Below are 20,260 nucleotides of genomic sequence, written 5' to 3' on the forward strand. Positions count from 1 at the left end.
GTTCTGAAATTAGACAGTGGTGATGATGGTTGCACTACTCTGTGAATATATAAGAAAAATCATTAACTCACACACTTTAAAAGACAAAACTTTATAGTAGGTGAATAATATCTTGATAAGGCTATTATTTTTTTTAAATTTAAAGGAGGTTGCCAATCAACGCAATCAATATTCCTGAGACCTACCAAGCATCGTTCTAGTCATCAAATTTACTCTGAAAAAGCAAACAAGGTCTTTCCTGCTCGGCTTTATTTTCTAATGGCAAAAGCCAGACCAGTCTAGACTCACAGACATAGAAAAAAAACTTACGGTTACCAGAGGGGGAAGGGAGTGGGAAGGGATAAATTGGGAGTTCGAGATTTGCAGATACTAACTAATTAATATAAAATAGATAAACAACAAGTTCATATTGTTAGCACAGGGAACTATATTCAATCTCATAGCAACCTATGGTAAAAAAGAATATGAAAATGAATATATGTACGTTCATGTATGACTGAAGCAGTATGCTGTACGCAGACACTGACACAACATTGTAAATCAGCTATACTTCAATTTAAAAAAGAAAGCCAGAACTGCCTAAATACAACAGCCCTCCCCACCCTGAGGGGTGTGGGCATGCAGACCATGACTGATGGCAGGACTGGAGCCGTGCCACCCACTCTAAAGGGTAAGAGGGCAACATGGATCACTTTAAGAATGTGTGTGCTTTTGACCCAATTTCATTTCTAGAACTCCTTCCTAATGATCATTCTTATACTCAATGACTTATAATCTACAAGAATATAGTTAAAATTATTTATGGTATTAAAAATATCTAAAACCTAAATGATCAACAATAGAAAATTATTTAAAGAAAAAAGAAGAAGAAAAAGTGATTCCCCTTCTATACGACAGTCTTCCCCAAAGCAACCGAACAAACGGACTTAGCAGCGGAACAGTCAACACAAAAGACACGGCGACCTGTGAGTGAAAAGGACGCAGGTCACTGGGACCAGCTCTGGCACCACAGGCAGTATCGTCAGCAAACGTCTGCACTTTTGAAATTCTGGAAGACTGTGCACCAAAAATATTAACAATGATTATTCTTAAGTGATGAGGGGTTTTGTTTATGCCTTTCTGTAGCTTGGAGACATTCTTGGCTTCAAATACATGGCCTTCTGAGGAGAGAGGAGAGAGAGGAGAGAGGCCCCTTAATTTTTAGGCACCCTGATTATGATCTGAGGGATCACATATCTCTACAGCCCTCCCCCCCCCCCAAGTCCCGCTCTGCAGCAGGAAGCACAGAATAAACATACGTGCTAACCAAACTAACAGGTTCTAAAAATACTGCTTGGATCGCGTCAAGGTTACCATCCAGCCCACGTGAGGACAGTCTCTGCCCATTTGCTGTCACTGACCCAGCAGGCGAGCTGTCACACAGAGCCACATGGGGTGCAGGAAGATGGCAGAGGTTGGAGTCAGCAAACCTGCCACTCACCAGTCAGGACACCTCAGCAAATCGGTGGTGCTCCTGTCCACATCTGTAAAATGGAATTTTGAGACAACTTTTCCCACTCGACACAGTGGACTAGGTTAAAAGAGAAAAAAAGTAAAGTAACCAGCACAGGTCCCTGAAAAATAACAGGGTACACAGAGAATGGCTGTTGCTACCAACATCATTACGTATATGATTTCCTCTGATTGTTTTTCAATTTAATCAAAGTGTATTTTCAAAAATATTTCTAATACACTCACTCCGTCTAATTTTAGCAGCGTAAGTTTTTAAATTGAAAACTATTACAACAATGAAAGTAATAAAAGAGGCTATGATGGCCAATTAGCACATGCAAATACAAACAAACGCCCCACCCTACCCCCGGAGGAGCCAAAGCTAAGAAGATGCCCAATGTTGATGAGGTCGAGGGCTGGAACGCTCACACAGGCTGGTTCCAATGTAAATGGCACAGCCACTTTGGGAAGCTGTAACCACACGCTCACCCTAGGATCCGGCAAATTGGAATTCAAAGTATTTACCCAAGAGAAAAACTTGCATTTGCAAAATACACAGCATGATCATAGCAATTTCATGGAGTTAAAATCATCTAATGTCTATCAACAGGAGAATGGACAGACCAGCAGTGCCATAACCATACAGAGGAACACTGCTCAGCAGCAGAAACAACACACCCAACACAGATGAATCTGAAAGTCATTATCAAGGCAAAATAAAGCTGACATGAACGAGTATATACTGTATGATTCCGTTTATGTGACATTCAGAACTGGCAAAACTGACATCATCTGAGGGAGGCAGGACAGTGTCCTGATTTCAAATGCAAGGGGGCACAAAGGCACTTTCTGGGGAGATAGAAACAATGCATATTATGATCAGGGTATCTGTCAAATTCATTAAATAGACACTTGAAGCAGGTGCATTTTATCGTATTAGTAACAATATTTTTTAAAGCTATGTAAGATAAAAGTTTTAATTACAGAAATATTTGGACGTTACTAAAAGTCTTGCTTGTGTTTCAGTTTTTAATAATTCTGGCAAAAGGCTGTTATTTTCTCACGAGTACGAGCACAGCGCACGGCGTTTCCATCTCAGCTCACTGGCAGGTAAGCTCACCTCTGTCAGCTCGCGAGCCTGGATTTCTGCAGTGACGGCTGCGTTGAAGGCAGACTCTAAGCCTCCATCAGCCATCAAGCTGCCCCGAGACTGATCATGAATCACCGACCTGGACTGATGTTAACTTCGTTGCTGGAAAGTGGAAAACGGAAAGTGTTTTTGCCAATGTGAGGTAAGCCCCCTCCCCTCCTGGCAGCCTCTCCAGTGCGCACCTGCCCGGCCCAGCCCAGCCCAGCCCAGCCCAGCCCGCCGCGCCCCTGCTCTGAGCCCGAGCCCACCGCGCAGGGCAGGAGGGCGCAGAGCACCCGGGCCGCCGCTCGGCGGTGGGCAGCAGCGCCGACCAGCCGCCCTGCGGCGCAGCCTGGGCGGCTGCCTGCACGGTGCCCAGCACGCCCGCGCTGCTGGCCAGGGCCCCCACCGCCTGCTTCAGGCTGTTGAGGAGGGCACTGCCCAGACCTAAGCCAAGGAACTCCGGGTCAACCTGGTGACTAGTGGCAGCATGCAACCGAAAGGAGAGAAACAGTTTTCACTTAGAAGCCCTAAGAATGAGTGCTTTGCACATCTTATTAAAGATGAAATAGTATTTCAAATTGAGTTTTATTCAAACAATAAGGGAAAAACCTCCCAGCACACATACTATTTTTAACTAGATTAAAACACATTTACCCACAGTAGGTGAGAATCCACAGTAAGGTATTTTGTAAGAGGAATTTTGTAAACCCAACAACAAGTCTGCACATGGAAAAGCTCCAAGATCAACAAAGATGTTAACCCACGTGGGAACAGCAACCTCCACCCGCCCCCCAACCATCTGCACCAAACAGAAATAGTGACTATAATGTAACCAAAGAGCTGCTTACAAGTTCTACAGCCAGGCTGCGGGTACACGAGGAAATGCCTCCAGGGCCAGACCAGAGCTCACACAGACAGGCGACGGGAGCCCAGGGGTTCTGGGCTCTGAGAGCAGATGGAAGCCTTTCGGGACACAAAATGCCACGTCAGCCCACTGAACCTGAGCTTCCTGCAGAAGGTGGGAAGGCCCCCTGCCTGTCAGCCACCAGGCCTGAGGCCAGCACCACTGCCCACACAAGGCTCTGGGCACAAAGAAACCCCACAGGAAATCAGAGACCCGGCCTGCCTTGTGAACAGGTGTGAAATCAAATTTATACCACCCAGGGGGGTGGGGCAGAGCTCCGTGGTAAAGCGCATCCTTAGCGTGTGCAAGGTCCTGGGTTCGCTCCCCAGTACCTCCAGTAAAATGAAAAAAAGTGTATACCCACCATCCAGGAATGGGTATCACAAGTCAAGAACTGAACAATAAAACTCACCTAGAGCCCAAGGAACTCGTGGAACCTCAGGGACACAGATACTAACTGCCCTCTAAGGACATCTCCACAGCCAAGGGCAACGGGATACCCCACAAACCCTCTCCTCAAAGTGGCCTCACGGTCAGAACAAGCCACACTAGGTCACCATGAGGGAGAGGTCCAGACAGCTTAAGAGGCAAAACACATGCCCCAAAAGATGGCAGCAATAAAAAAATCTTGGAATGAATCCATAAAGGAAGTAAATGTTCTTACAGCTCAAGGAAGAAACCCAGAAGATAAGACTATAATGAGCAAAATGAAAGCCTTGGAAGACACCAAAAATATAAATTCTGACAATGAAAAAAACAGATACAAGAGTAAAAACCTCAACGCAGATGTGTGAAGAGCCTGGGCCCCAGGTTCCAGCCCTAAACCCTGGGTACTGGGTACCTCACCTGGGTGATGTTCCTAAACTCTGTGCCCCCATCTGTGCAGCACAGTGAAGGCTCTGCCCCCAGACGGCTGGTCCAGGGATCTGATTAGTCAGTATGGGCGAAGCAGTGATCACGGAAGTGTATTAAATGGACAATTCAAAAACATGGGACATTTAGCTAAAGGAAGGATTTGTGAATTGAAGAGGAGAATTGAGTCATCCACCCAGAAGGCAGAACAGGAAGATTAAAAATGTGAGCAGTAAAAAAGATAGAGAGACTTTAACATACCAAGTAAGTTGTGATACTTGGGAAAATAAAATGAGAAAGTTCAACTTACATTTAGTAGGACTTTTTCCAAGGGGAAAAGAAGAAAGAAAAGGAGAGAACAATCTCAGAACTTAAAGATGTGTAAACTCAGGTTGAATGAGGGTCATAATCTCAAGTTATTCATACAAAAATAAATCCTGACCTAGACATAATGTATTACAATCATAAAACAAAGATAAAAATCTGAAAGGCTACCAAAGAGAAAGACAAATTAGCTACAAAGAAACATGATTGCACTAATATTTCTCATTGTCAGCAATAAAGGTCAGAAGACAACAGAACATGTGTCTGTAGACAAAGTGCTGATAAAATAACACACATCCCGGGGGATACTGACTGGTACACATAACACAGACAAACAGGTTTACACTGCAGAGCACAGTGAGATACACTCCATACCCCGCAGTAGCTTACAGTGAAAAAGAATATGGAAATGAACGTACGTATGTTCATGTACGACTGAAGTGTTGTGCTGTACACCAGAAACTGACACAACATTGTAAAGTGACTATACCTCAGTAAAAGATAGATAAATAACATATTCCCTAAAAAGCTAAGCCCCATTAAATTATCTTAAATAGTGTTGAAGCAAACAGAATTTTCAGACAAAACTCATAGACCTTAACGAAGAAACTTACTGAAGGAGGTACCCAGGAGGGAGGGGTTACAAGTAGAAATGACAAAACAAATTGGTTTAAAAAAAAAAAAAGGACTATGTATCTGAGTGAGTATGGTCTCTTACTAAATAATGATTGTGATGATAATGATTAACTGAAGGAGAGTTTAAAATTATTACTATATTTTACCAATCCTAAGAGGTATTTTTTCATGTCTTAACAACTCCAAAATCAGAATGTTATCTATATGTTGCAATTGGGGGCATTTTTCTTTTAAAAAGACACACAAAAAAATAGCGTGCCTTGGATGTAATGTGATACACCTACTGGACAATTAAAACACTGAAGGTGAAAGGGGAGCTGAAGTTCAATGCATCCTATAACCCTTACATTTTCTCAGGAAGAGAAGTACTAATTAACAACACTTTGTGGAATTAACAAATACTTAATTTTTATGACATGATTTATGTCCAGAAATCACACTTTAAAACTTAGGAATAATTAAAGGGACTTGAAAGGAAAAAAATTTAGAAACTTGATTAGAAGAGAAACAAATACAATAATGAACTTAAACTAAATTCAAATACATTAGTAGTCACTGTAATTGTAAAAGATTAAACTCACATACAGAATAAAGACTCTCAGATTGGGTTCTTTTTAAGAATTGAGCTTTAGAGTCAATTTTTTAAAAGACACAACTAAAACAGAGACCTAGGAAGACAGGATAAAGCAACGGAAAAACATACGGCATCAGACAAATACGGACCGGATGGAATGGAGCCTGGGACGGACACAAGGTCTCCTCCACGGCACTGAGCCCAACAGCAATGTCCCTACAAAGCCACGGGAAGCGACAAACAGCTGAGCGGACCCACGGCAGGGACACGACACCCCTGTGTCCTGCTGAATGAGTGCCTGTAGAAAACCTCTGGGGAAGGGAGGGACTCTCCAAACTTCTGCCAGCTTCATTTTGCAACTGAACATTACATTCAGTTCTGCACTTTTTGGAAGCCAAGGCCAAAAAGGAGGACATGATGGGTCACACGGAAACTCTTGGATTATAAACGGGGAAATTACCTTGTTGAGAAAAACTGTTCTCTTGACATTAAGTCATAAGGCTGTATTACAAAGACAAACATGATGATCAAAGATTTCAGCTATAACATGTTACTATAAATACAAAACCCTAAAACGTCCACACAAAAACTACTAGAGCTGATTGATGAATTCAGTAAGGTAGCAGGTTACAAGATCAACGTTCAAAAATCAGTTGCATTTCTTTACACTAACGATGAATCAACAGAAAAAGAAAGTAAAGAAATAATCCCCTTTAAAATAGCACCCAAAGTAATAAAATACTTAGGAATAAAACTAATCAAGGAGGTGAAAGAATTATACACAGAAAACTATAAACCATTGATGAAGGAAATTAAAGAAGACTTAAAAAATGGAAAGATATCCCATACTCTTGGATTGGAAGAATCAATATTGTTAAAAAGGTCACACTGCCCAAGGCAATCTATAGATTTAATGCAACCCCTATCAAATTACCCAGGACATACTTCACAGAACTAGAACAAATCATAATAAAATTTATATGGAACCATCAAAGACCTAGAATTGCCAAAGCATTACTGAAGAGAAAGAAAGAGGCTGGAGGAATAACTCTTCCAGACTTCAGACAATACTACAGAGCTACAGTCATCAAGACAGCATGGTATTGGTACAAAAACAGACATATGGACCAATGGAACAGAATAGAGAGCCCAGAAATGAACCCACAAACTTTTGGTCAACTAATCTTCGACAAAGGAGGCAAGAATATACAACGAAATAAAGACAGTCTCTTCATCAAATGGTGTTGGGAAAACTGGACAGCATGTAAAACAAGCTAGAACACTCCCTTACACCATATACAAAAATGAACTCAAAATGGATCAAAGACTTAAACATAAGACAAGATACATACAATAAACCTCCTAGAGGAAAATATAGGCAAAACATTATCTGACGTACATCTCAAAAATTTTCTCTTAGAAGAAATAAAAAGCAAGAATAAACAAATGGGACCTAATGAAACTTACAAGCTTCTGCACAGCAAAGGAAACCGTAAATAAAACAAAAAGACAACCTACGTCTGGGAGAAAATCTTTGCAAATGAAACTGACAAAGGCTTCATCTCCAGAATATATAAACAGCTCATATGACTTAATAAGAAACAACCAAACAACCCAATCCAAAGATGGGCAAAAGACCTGAACAAGCAATTCTCCAAGGAAGACATACAAATGATCAATAAACACATGAAAAAATGCTCAATATCACTATCAGCGAAATGCAAATCAAAACTACAATGAGGTATCACCTCACACCAGTCAGAATGGCCATCATTCAAAAAGCCACAAATGACAAATGCTGCAGAGGCTGTGGAGAAAAGGGAACCCTCTTACACTGCTGGTGGGAATGTAGTTTGGTGCAGCCACTGTGGAAAACAGTATGGAGATTCCTCAAAAGACTAGGAATAGACTTACCATATGACCCAGGAATCCCGCTCCTGGGCATATATCCAGAAGGAACCCTACTTCAAGATGACACCTGCACCCCAATGTTCATAGCAGCATTATTTACAATAGCCAAGACATGGAGACAGCCTAAATGTCCATCAACGGATGACTGGATAAAGAAGAGGTGGTATATTTATGCAATGGAGTACTACTCAGCCATAAAAACCGACAACATAATGCCATTTGCAGCAACATGGATGCTCCTGGAAAATGTCATTCTAAGTGAAGTAAGCCAGAAAGAGAAAGAAAAATACCATATGAGATCGCGCATATGTGGAATCTAAAAAAAAAAACAAAACAAAACAGCAAACAAAGCATAAGTACAAAACAGAAATAGACTCACAGACATAGAATACAAACTTGTGGTTGCCAAGGGGGCGGGAGGTGGGAAGAGAGAGACTGGGATTTCAAAATGTAGAATAGATAAACAAGATTATATTGCATAGCACAGGGAAATATATACAGGATCTTACGGTAGCTCACAGAAAAAAAAATGTGACAATGAATATATGTATGTTCATGTATAACTGAAAAATTGTGCTCTACACTGTAATTTGACACATTGTAAAATGATTATAAATCAATAAAAAATGTTAAAAAATTAAATGTTACAATTTTTTGGTGTCACTCTTATTAGGAAGAATACAGTGACTTCACAGGCCTCTCTGAGGAGCCCCTCCTCTCTTGTCTATCTCAGTTTAGCAGTTTGATCTCCTGGTGTGATTTTCACTGCATGCGCTTTCTTCCCTGTGTACAGTCTTAGCCCATGTCCACAGATGGTATTTCCTCCTTAGTCTGAGAAAAATGAATCCCCCCATAGATACTTATTCAGTGAGTGAATGTGGGTAACGCTACTCTAGAATGGTGACCACCTCCCCTTAGGGAACCCTTCCCTTTTTTTCATCGGAGTTAAATTGACAAAACAAATAAATGGCTTAAAACAGAGAAGTTTCACTAGCAGGTAAACTCTCCTGTTTTTCATAGGCCTTCTGATGATTTAAAGCCCACAGAACTGTTAATGTTTTCTATAACTTTATAAATTCTATGTATGAATTAACCCAATTGCTGATCCTTTCAAACCTATGGCCAACCTATGATAACATGGGTCAGTATCTGTAATTCCTATGATTACTTTTCTTTACTATTGTTATAAACTTTTGTCTCCCAAGATCTACTGGCTAGATTTTAGCAGGTTCAATGTGTTCTTAGAAGGGTTAATACATAAAATCCTGGAAATTAACAGCAATAAGCTTTCAAAGACATAGTTGCCATTTCTGCCATTTCTGGGATTTATTTATTTATTTAATTTGTATCTGGTGGCATTTGAGGGCTGAAACCCACACAAGGCAGGAGAGAAATGCAGACAGGAGGACTTGTATCTATGCAGAAACTTCTGGACTGCAGACAACTAATGACAGCATCTTGGGGAGAGTGGCTGCCCACCAAAGAGGACCTGGAGAAAGAAAATATCATGAGAACATTCATGAGAGTAGAAAGGAGTCCAAGATGTGGGGAACTGCTGGGCAGCACTAACTCCCTTCCAGCTGGCGACCAGGAACGTTGACTGGCACCGAGGCTGGTGCCGAGACCCTTGTCCCTTTCCCACATGAGTGTCAGGGAGCTTGCCTGCAGCCCGTGGGAGTGTGGGTTGGCCGCTACTCCACTGAGACCCACTCACTCCCCTCCCCATATTCCCTAACTCCTGTCCTAGGCCTAGAAGCTGGCGAGAGACAGAAGGGTCACTCCTTCCTTCCCTTGGGGCTCAATCCTGTGGACAGAAGCTGGCTCTGGCAGGGCCTGGGTAGCAAGGACTGCCACAAGGAAAGTCTTGAGTACTCTGTGGCTGAGGAACGTAGCTGGACCCCGGGCAGTCACGATGCATGGCCATCTGGTTGGTCTGAGCGCGGACTGAGGCTTATAATCCAAAAGTCCCCCTGATGTGGGGTCAGGTGGCAAGAAGGACAGAGAAAGACAAAACCCAAGGGGGGCCGGGGGGGCCAGGGCCCAAGAGCTTATGACTGTCCACTTACTTGTAGGTGCCCTCAAGTTGGAAGCCACTCTCTTTATCAGCTCTCTCTTTTACTCAGAATCATTTAAGCATTATTATACACTTACAAGTACATATATGTTTTTATATACATGGAATAGGTAACTGTTTGAGGACAATTGCTTACTGGACAATTATTTTCTAGAAGAGTGAAGTATGGAAAATAACAGATTAATTTACAAGATAAAAACTATGCACGGACATAAAGGGTGAATATAGGTTTTCATAATCAAAAACAGTATCTTCACCCCTCTCTTCCTGCCCAGGTGTTCACCATAGGGCAAAAAAAGATCAATAAAGGACAGAGCTGCAGGGCGCTGTTTCCTAGACTGTAGGGGAGAGAAAGGACGGGAAACCAACAGGCACTTTGGTACATTGGCTACAGTGCCTTCCTGTGTCTGTGACGGCCCCAAAGCCCTGCGTGGTTCTCCCACTGTCTGTCTGTCTGTCTGTCTGTCTGTCTGTCTGTCTGTCTAATGGAGGAGGAGTGTAGTCTGTCTATCTCTTGTAGCAGGAGGAGGAGCCTAGTGCGTCTATTTTTCTATCAAATGCGGGCGGAAGAGAAGTCTAGTATGTCTGTCTATTTGTCTCTGTCTATCTATCTAAAGGAGGAGTTGTTTAGTGTGTCTGTCTACCTAATTGAGGAGGAGGAGGAGGCTAGTGCATTTGTCTGTCTATGTTTCAGGCACAGCAAGTCAGGCACAGAGGACAGACACCCACACTCGGACACAGCGAGTCGGGAAAGAGGAAGAACACACCCCACGCTGAGACACAGCGCGTCAGGGAAAGATGACAAGGATACCCCACACTCACACACAGCGAGGCAGGGACAGAGGATAGAGACCCCCGACACTCAGACACTCTGTCCTGGGAAGGTCCCACAGAGTCCCACTCATTTCAAAAGGACTTACCCAAAATATATAAAGAATTTATACAAATCACACAAAAAAATGACACAAAATTATGTTTTTTTAATGAGCAGATTTGAAGAGGCACCTCATAGCAGAAGATACTCAAAAGACCAATTAACTTCTGGAAGCCAAAATGGGAAACCAGTGCAGATATAAGAATGATTAACATTAAAAAGACTGAAAATTGAAAAAAAAGAAGAAATGGGGGAGTAAGACTATACATTCATATTTGCCAAATGAGAAACCAGTAACAAGGGTTACGTGCAGTGTGCAAGGAAGAAGGAATGGATGGGAAGAGGGGTGAGGAGAGGTTTCTCAGTGCAGTTTTCACGCTGTTTTGATTTTTGAATCACGCCGATGCATTTTCTATCAAGAATAAGAACAAGACATATTTAGAAGATGAAATGGGGACAAAAGGGGCAGTGGTGGAGAGGTTGCCCAGTTCCCCCTTTCTACCATTAACTCGCCACCTCCACCCCACCAACAACTTCATGGATCTCTCAGGTTGTTTTTCAATCTGAAGTTAACTGGGATAAACCTAACCCTCCAATAGCTCTCTCTTTACATGGATTCACTTAATATTCCTAAAAACCTAATCATGTAGACTCTATCATTAACATCCTCGTTTTTCAAAAGAGCAGAGCTGTGAGAGGTAAAGTCACCGACCTAAGATCTCATGCAGCCAGGAAATCGAATTCGAACCCATTGTCTATCAAATCCTGGCTCTCCCAATATCCCTCTACAAATATCTTTGAACACATGTTCTATCATTTTTTTCACCTCTTTTGGCTACATCATTAGAAGTGGGTGCACTGGGGTCAAGGATCTTGCACTTTTAATGTTTTCTTTTCTTTTAATTAAAGAATGCCAAAATGTCATTATGTAAATTTGCATTATTTTACATTTCCACCATAAGGGCGTGAGAATGCCTGTATCTTCATACGATGGGCAATACAGAGCAGCAGCAAAATTTAATCTTCTCCTTAAGCTACCTGACGAAATATGGTTTATCACTATTGTTTTCATTAGCTGCTTGGCACTGAAAAGCTCAGCGACCCTCTGGGGGACCCACCGGCCCAACGCAAGGGAGCTCCCCGGCGCCTCTGCGCCGTCCGCGCCCGCCTGGGGAGCGCGCCGGCCGCCGCGCGCCGCCCTCCTCTGGGCCTAATCGGGTTCCCAGGCGCAGTGCGCACGCGCGCGCTTCGCCCCAGGCGTCCAGCTTTGTGCCTGATCGCTGTCTCCACGGCCGCGTCCGGGGGGCAGCTTTTAACCCGGGCTGGTCTTCGGGGAAGAGCAGCGTGTCCCCCGGACCCAGCGCGCCTCTGGGCCTCAGCGGCGAGAGGGCCCGGGGCGGGGGGCCTGCGGGTGTCGGGCGGCGCGTCGGGCAGCCCACGCGGGCGGGGCGGGCCCCCCGCTCGGGCCTGGGCGTCGGTCGCCGGTGGGGCCGGAGCCCGGCGCGGAGCCCGGCGCGGAGCCCCTGGCAGGACAGGTACGGAGGCGGCGACGCTGGCAACCGTCTCCTCCCCACCCCGTGTCGGCGAGGCTCCCGGCGGTGCACTGGGGGCTCGGCGCGCGGCGGGGCGCGGCCGGGAGCCGGGGGCGCGGGGCGGGGGCGGCGCGTATGGGGGGCCGCGGCGGGGGTGGGCGCCCGCCTGCGTCTGGGCCGGTCCCACCCGCCCGAGCGCCCTAGCCTGGCGGTGTTCTCCCGGGGTCGGAGTGCTTGTGCCTCCCAGTTCTTCCGAAACTGCCAGGGTTCCTCTCCATTCCTGGGAGCGTCCGAGGCACCCCTGAACCCACTTCGAGCTACAGGTTTCCTGTGGGGCACATGGTTGAGAAGTTGTGTCACACGGAAAAAAAAAACAAAAAACCCCAAAACAACATAACAAAAACACAGCCCAAATAGATTCAAGCATGGGGGCCTGGATGTGCGTTTAGTGTGTCTGTTTCCCACCCACTCCTGGGGCCCGCCTTACCTGGAAGGATGACCCTTGGGAAGTCGTCTTGCGCATCCTCCCAACGAAATCACTCAGACGAGGAACTCCGCTGTTGTTAAAGAGGCGGTCACGTGGAAACTTGCCTTCATTTTTACAGTGAGCAGAGCAGCACGCCCATACTGACGAGTTACGAATGCATGTGCTTAAGGTCCTGAGAGTCGAGGAGCTCTGAGGTGGAGACTGACACTTTACCTGACTGACTGCCAAAGCCCAAGCCACGGGACGTTAAGGATAGTAGTTAACGGTAACTGTTTTCAAAAGGCGTTTTGTGCTCAAATATGTTTAGAAACTTCATGGTTAGGGTTTTCTCTACCATAGAATGTGCCAGTTTTCAATATGCTAATGATATTTACCTTGAACTTCCCACTGGAAGTAAACAGTATGGAGAGTTTCCCAGATTTGAATGGAAAATCTTGGGCACTGTTTCCGTTTAACATATGAAACGGTTTGGGAAATGGAGTTCCAGCATCGAAACTAAAGGTTTGGAAGGGTGTAGTGTAGGTCAGTGCTTTTTGAACTTTAGTGGCGCATGCATCTGGCCGAGGGGAGGAGGGGGGGTTTCTTGTTCAATAAAATACAGATTTGGTTCCCAGGTGACGCTGAAGCTGCTGATCCGTGGACCACACACACTTTGAGCAGCAAGGATGTGGATCACTGGATTGAAGGAGACCGTGCTCTGCGCCCTGCTCTCCACAGCAAACTGGGCTGCTTCTGAGTGATCGCTTCCCTGTCCGGGCCTATAAAATAGCAGACTGGACTAGAAGATCTCTAAGATTCCTTTCAGATCTAACATGCTGTGGTTCTAGTCTGGTTACCCCTGTGACAGTTGAGTTCCATCTAAAATATCCTTGCCCAGTGGCTGGTCTGGACTTGCACGTTTCTAATAGTGGGGAAATTACTGCATGCATATAAGGCGTCCATCCCGTTTCATCTTGGAATCTCTCAGTAAGGAACTTTTTTGTTTTGTTGAAATACGTCTCTGCAGCTTCCATACTGTTGGTCCGAGGTTATCTGTTAGAATGCAACAGAAAAGGAAAATGCAATCCTCTTTTAAATAGGTGACTCTTAAAGCGTGAGATGACGGTGTTTCTCCCTAGTTTCCCCAGACTGCATTATCCTTTACTCTTCCATGATGTTGTTCCAGATCCCTCTCTTAAATTCAGCCCTTCTGCGGTGCGGTGTAGTGGGGCTGTAGCTGGACTTTGAAAGGTGGGTGGGGCTTGCAAAACTGGGGAAAGCATCCTGAGCAGCAGACAGTGGTGCAGAGATGACACTGCATTTGTCAGATCCAGGATTGTTTGATTAAAGTAAGAAATGGTAAGATTTCTTACAGTGAGATTGTAAGGTTACTTACAATGAAAGACTTTGGGCAAAGCAGTATTTTAGAGTGTGTGGTTGTCTTACTATGGTGGGCAATGTGGTTGGAAATGGAGAAGCAGCAAGGCAGGGGGCCAGGTCTGTTTCATCGATCAGTAAAGAGAACTTAACGTTGATGGTAACAGTAATGCCTTATATTTATGTGTGAGATTTTACAGATTACAGAAGGCAGTCTTTTCTTGGGAGGTGGGCAGAGCAGCTGTGACCCCGTTTTATAGAGGAGGCACCAAAGAGGGTAAATGATTTGCCTTAATTTGCAAAGCTGTTGAGTGGCTGACCAAAGTGATGACAGTGGTGATGGAGGAGGAAGTAAGGATGCGGGAGAAATACCGAGAAAGAAGTGATAAGTTGGGCCTGATTGACCAGGAGGGTACAAAGGAAAAGAAGTGGTCAGGGAGGAGTCAGACTAGTTGGGAAAATCGTAAGGCAAAATTGCCAGCTGCTGTGGGTTGCACTCTGCTGGCTGTCCCATTCGCTGGTGGCCGCCTGGAGTTACAGGTTGGGAGGGACCGCGGTGGAGGACTCCTCGGGTGTTCAGCCTGCCTACAGCCGGGGGTGCTGTGTGGGGCTGGGGCTGTCTGTCCCACACCAAGGGCGTGGGAACTGGACCTTCAGTGTCCCCTGAGGAGGTGAGTGCTGAGCAGTTACCCGATTCAAATCTTAGGGTCCTTGCCATCCTGGAGACACTGAATTTGGTTTTATATAATTTTTCTTTAGAGGTTCTGGCTAGTTCTGGTCACCCTTGGCTGATGGACAGATGGGCTGTCCAGTCTGACCTCCCTGAGCGCCTGCTTGTCCACTGAGGGCGTCACTGAAGCAGCGACTGGGCCCTTGTCCCTCCCAGAGCCTCACTAAAGCTCTTTTCCCAGAAGATCTGCACTTCTCCTACGGCCTCGCGGTCTCCCTGTGCTCCTTTGACCCTGGACGCGTGTGAACTTGAGTTTTAGTGTCGCTACCACCTTCCAGTCCCTGGCGCTGTCCCTGCCTTTGTGGTTTCTTAGGTGCCTCTGTGGGGACGACGGAGCGACATGTGCGGGACTTCATGTCCCTCCCGGCGTCTCTGGGAAGCCTGTCAGAGCCAGCCTGTGCCCCAGCGCCTGGCGCGGTGCACATCCAGGCTTCTGCTCAGCGTCGAGGGCTGTCTGTGCTCAGTGCTTAGGAGACTGCGATGAGTAAAATCTGTCTGCCCTGGAAGAATTGATGATAATGAGACAACGTTTTAAATACACTGTGATACTGTAGTGGAGGTTTTTCCAAAGCGCTACGGGAGGGCAGAGCGGGGAGTGACTAGCCCCACGTGGAGACGTCAAAGGAATCTTTGGGAAAGAGGTGATAACTGAGTCGAGCCTTGAAGATGAAGAGAGAATGGACCTGGTGACGCTTGCAACATTCGCAGAAGCCTAAGGGAGGTAGATTCAGGTGGCTGGAATGTAAGAGAACTTTGGGATCAAAGGAGAGGCGACTGATGAGACTAGATTCATAAGGAGGCCAGGTTTTTAACGGCCTGTAGTTTATGCTAAGATTCAGTTTTGTGGGAGGGAAGCCACTGGAGGTTTTCAGGCAGGGAGGTGATGTGATTGTATTTTGGGAAGCCAGTTGTGGAACTAGGCTGAAAGGGGAGAGTCTGGATCAGGGACGTCAGGAAACTCTTGTAGTAACCTAGGCTTGGCTGAAGGCTGAGTTAAAGATTAGGTCAGTGGGGGTGGGAAGGAGGGTACGAGTCAGAGAGACTGCAGAGACAGAGTTAACCTGACGCAACGACTCGTTGAGAACAGGAGACAGGGAGTTGTTGAGGATGACTCGGTTTTCTATTTTGGGTGGGTGGAGGTGCCAGTGGTAAAGGGGGAATATAGAAGAGGAATGTTTTTTTCTCTTTTTTCTTTGGGGGGGGTAATTGGGTTTATTTATTTTTATATTTGGAGGAGGGACTGGGGATTGAACCTAGGACCTCCTGCATGTTAAGCACGCACTCTACCACTTGAGCTATACCCTCGCCTCTAGAAGAGGAATGTTTTTGAGGGGGGAAGATAGCACGTGTTTTGGATCGTGTTGAATTTGGGGGCTCTTTGGCACTTAGCAGACAGGTGGAAATGTGGGTCTGGTTCAGAGGAGAGTCTGTGCCCTGGGGGTGGCAGGTGGAAGTGGTAGTCGGTGCTGTTGGAATGGATGAGCCCAGCCACGCTCCTCGAAGGCTGAGGATGCCAGAGGAGAGGAGAGGGACTGGTGGGCAAGGTGAGACAGAATGTTGTCCAGGGAGCGACAGAGGAAAAAGTTGCAGGAAGAGAATCAGCAGCCTCTGTTACTAGTGGGAGGTCAGGCAGGATGAGCTTGGAAAATGTACCTTGAGACTGGGCAATGAGGAGATTGTGGTCACCAGGGCGCTTTTTATGTTTTTTAGCGTGAGCAGCTTCTTTGGAGTCATAAGGACAGGAGCCAGGTGGATTGAAGAGTGGACAGGAAGTGAGGATGTGGAAGATGCCCTCACTTTGAGGTTTTTGGCGGGGAAGGAAGGAAGGAAGGGAGATGGTGGCAGCTTGTGGAGGAGTAGCAGAGACTAGAGACAGATTTTCCTGGACTAGAAGCCTTGAGCATGGGTTATCTGATGATGTGTAAGAGCCAGTAGGGAGGTGGCATTTGAAGGCACAGAGGAAAAGGTGATGGCTGAATCAGGTCCTTAGAGGAGGGGCGAGGGTTGCCTCTGAAAAGAAGGGGACATCGTTTCCTTGAAGAGCAGTGACAGAAGAAAGGAGAGAACGTGGGGAGAAAGAGGCGGTGATGGATGCATCTAAAATTGCAAAGGAATTCTCATCGATAGGCTCAGTTTTCCTTCTCAGCAAGTTTACCTGCTGAGGGGTGGGGACCCTGGTGGGGGCTCGAGCAGAAAAGGGACTTGAAAGTGGGGAGGGAGGCTTGAAACAGCTCCCCAGAGAGGAGAGGGGACGAGCGCAGACCCGAGACGGGCTCCGGGAACGCTGATTCCCTCTGACCTTGAACCCTGCACTGTAGCCTTCTCTTTCCTCTTCCTGATCGTAATCGTGGCTGGCAGTTAGTAAGTGCTTGACTCCAGGCACTCTTCTGAGTGCTTCCCAGGCATTTTCCCGTGATTCTGACAACAATCCTGTTAGAAGGGTGTTGCTATTATCCCTGTTTTACAGAAGAGGGAATTGAGAGGATGACTTACTTACGCTTAGTGGTACTTACGTCCGATGAGTCTCTAAGCTCTGCAGAAATGGCATTCCTTCCACTGAGGCCTCAGAGAAAGGCAGAAATCTAATCCCAACTTCCAGTTTCTGGACCTTGAGGGGCTGCAGTTTAGGGCTGCTGAGGAGAGCATGTTACCAGGCCAGTCTGTGGGTGTGATGGTGGCCTGGGTGAGCAGGGTGGTGGGGTCAGATGGTGGCCTGGGTGAGTGGGGTGGTGGGGTCAGATGGTGGCCTGGGTGAGCGGGGTGGTGGGGTTAACGTTGCTCTTGTATTTTTACAGCTACGTAGGGAACTCTGAAATCCTTGTGTGGTTTCCCAGCAACCTGACTAGAAAGACAAGTGATGGATATTGATTTGTTAGGTACTGCAGGCTGAGAAAATAATTTTTTCTGCCAGCTGTGGGACAGGGCAGACTCATAACCTTATATAATAGCATAGATTATTAATACTCACCTTTTATGTTTTCGCCATTGGTGTGATAGGTAGAATTTGTAGGTAAGGCGCACGCCTGGCTTGAGCGGAAGGGGAGAATGGTGAGATGGCATGGGTGGAAAATGGACTTACCTTCTCCTGCTGCAGCCGCTGGAGCATCGTTTCTGTGTCCTTCCTCTTGAGGTTGCCATGGATACGCCTTTGCGTGGTGACTTGAAGAGATTGATTTCCATGATGATCAGATGATGACGTGGATTTAAAAAGAGAAAGGACAGAATGCCCTGCTTCTGCGGAGTGGCCCGTGAGCTGCCCTGACGGCAGAGCCCAGCACAGCCGAGGTGGCCGTGGCTTTGTTGGCTGCTTAGCTTTTGCTGAAGTTGTGAAATGGTGCATCTCTCTCTTTAGGGCGCAGGCTCAGGGTTCCCTGTCTGCAGGGTCCTAGTGCCAGGGACTTGCTGGTTGATTCATGGGGAGGAAGCAGCAGGAACTTTGCATAGGCAGTTGAGGAGGACTCCTGCCAGCTCTGGGAGGGTTGCAGTTCCTGCATACAGGGCTGCCTGCGCTCAAGGGCCTGTTGCCTTCCTGCAAAAGCTCCTTCATTGAGGAAAAGGAGTAGCTTTCCTTCCTGGCTCTTGGAGGTCTGGGCCCTGTGGAGGTGGACCTGGCAATTAGTGGGTACTCCTGGGGGGAGGGGGGTACCGTGGGAGGGGGTAGCCCTGTATTCAGATTAGGAGTGGGCTGCAGATATTTCTGGGGATAATGGGGAGCTGGAGAGGTAAGGAAAGTCCATGTAGGGTCTGAGTTCTGTCTGTCTGAGACCTGCAAGGCAGATGCTGGAACAGGACCTGGGAACCAAGGGCTCTGTGTGCGTCTTCTCTGGGTTCCTGGGCACACCTGGCATCCAGCCTTCCAAGCTTCCAGTCCCTGAGTGTCTGTTCTCCTCTCCTTTCCTCACTCCTGGGGGACTCAAGTTCACGCTTATCCCTTCCCTATTGGTGCCTTTAGAGATGTACAACTTCACCCTAGTTTTAAGAAAATCTGTATCTTGCTCATTAGCATTGTGTTTCATTTTATCTCTTCGCAACCAAATCAGAATACCCAGCGCCTATGCAGTTCAGTTCAAGTTCAAGTGTGCGGTCCCTGCTTTCAGACTGCCTGGATTTCAAACCTCTACGAGTGGGATCTGAGAAAGCAAACAGCTGGGTTATCCCAGGATCAAGGTTAAATGAGGTGAAGCAAGAGGAAGTCAAGGGCTCCAAGGTTGCCGGGTACCAGTTAAAGCAAGAAACGGTGCAAGCTGGGTGCGGAGGGGCTGGTCCTCCTTACTCGTTGCGCCTCGATTCCCGATAATCCGCTGGTTTTCCTGTCATTTCTGAAACTTGCTCCGAGACTGCTGGTAACCTGTTTACCAGACAGAGACTCTTCCCTTCTCTCTTCCCATTTTCCTAGACTTTGTAGCAGTATTCAGTATCACTGAGGAGGAAACCAGAAGTCCAGGGGGTATCTGTCTTCCGGCTGAGGGAACGTGGAACTCGGCGTTGTCCTGTGTGACGAGGGGTGGGGCCCGGCGGTGCTGTTGCAGGGCCGCCTCCCTCCCTGCGCAGCTTAGTCAGATGCACCCCCGCCGCTGACCGGCCGTGAGGCTTGGGTGAGGCGTTTGGCCTCTGAGACTCAGTTCCGTCGCCTGTAGGACGCAGGTAGTGGGACCGGTGTTGTCCGCATCACAGGTTCACCTTGGAAGGAGGGCGTGAGATGCATGTGTTAGTGGCCACGGTTACAGCTGCCCCGGAGAAGATGCTAAGGACAAGATGATTATCTCTCTGCTAACACGCTCAGTTTCCAATTCTGTTATCAATCATTCTTCCATTCCTCCTGCTAGAAAACGCCCAAGTTTTACTCATTCCTTCACTTCCTCATGCATTCATTCACCCACCTATTTATGCATGAAACATGTGTTTGTACTGTTACCAGCGTCCCCTCTCAGCAATGAGAAGACCATGTCTGTAATTTGTTGAGCACGTACCCTGTGGTAGGCGCTGTGCTAAGTACTCCGGTCTTATTTATTTAATCCTCACAACATCCCTGTGAGGTCAGCTTTACTTCCCCCGTTTTTTGTCAGATGGGGTAACTGGTGCTCTGAAAATACCTCCCCCGGAGTTGATGTGCAGGTGAGGAACTAGGAGAAGCAGAGCTGTATCCAGGTCTGTCACCTTCAGAGCCCGGACAGGCTCACCGCTGCTTTCCCCATGTCTGATCCAACGTGGGGCTTTCTCCAGGCTCTTTTGTACTGTCCCTGAATTGGTCCATTTCCTCTTCTCTGTCTCCGTCTCTCTCAGGAACCGGGTTTAGACCATCCTCACCCCTTGCTCTGTTGCCGCGGCCTCCGTCCTGTGCGTCCCTGTCTTCACCAAGTCGCTCCCGCCTCTGCTCCGCCTC

At 46.7% G+C, this 20,260-nt stretch overlaps 1 protein-coding gene and 2 long non-coding RNA genes across 7 annotated transcripts in view; 1 reads left to right on the forward strand and 2 right to left on the reverse strand.

Annotated features, from left to right (window-relative positions):
- Window positions 1-18,190, reverse strand: part of LOC135323043 (uncharacterized) — a 28,848-nt gene extending 10,658 nt beyond the window's left edge. The window contains exons 1-4 of one of the 2 annotated variants that reach the window (XR_010384146.1): window positions 17,957-18,190; window positions 12,792-13,823; window positions 2,612-2,743; window positions 1,481-1,523 (exon numbers count right to left, since the gene is read on the reverse strand). This is a non-coding gene — a long non-coding RNA (uncharacterized LOC135323043). Of the gene's footprint in view, window positions 1-1,480; window positions 1,524-2,611; window positions 2,744-12,441; window positions 12,633-12,791; window positions 13,824-17,956 lie in introns of those variants that run through there. The other variant, XR_010384145.1, reaches the window with a different exon arrangement.
- Window positions 10,859-12,116, reverse strand: LOC116157535 (uncharacterized). The gene is made up of 2 exons (XR_004141669.2): window positions 11,891-12,116; window positions 10,859-11,184 (listed from the first exon to the last, which is right to left on the reverse strand). It is a non-coding gene; the product is annotated as an uncharacterized LOC116157535 (long non-coding RNA).
- Window positions 12,226-20,260, forward strand: part of DCTN1 (dynactin subunit 1) — a 28,844-nt gene continuing 20,809 nt past the window's right edge. Inside the window, exon 1 of one of the 4 annotated variants that reach the window (XM_064494349.1) lies at window positions 12,226-12,307. The gene's annotated coding sequence lies outside the window, so the exon portion shown is untranslated. Of the gene's footprint in view, window positions 12,308-12,915; window positions 13,057-13,507; window positions 13,758-20,260 lie in introns of those variants that run through there. The other 3 variants (XM_031467297.2, XM_064494348.1, XM_064494347.1) reach the window with 3 other exon arrangements.

Source organism: Camelus dromedarius, chromosome 15 (genome assembly GCF_036321535.1).
Source record: "Camelus dromedarius isolate mCamDro1 chromosome 15, mCamDro1.pat, whole genome shotgun sequence".
NCBI classification, from domain to species: Eukaryota; Metazoa; Chordata; class Mammalia; order Artiodactyla; family Camelidae; genus Camelus; species Camelus dromedarius.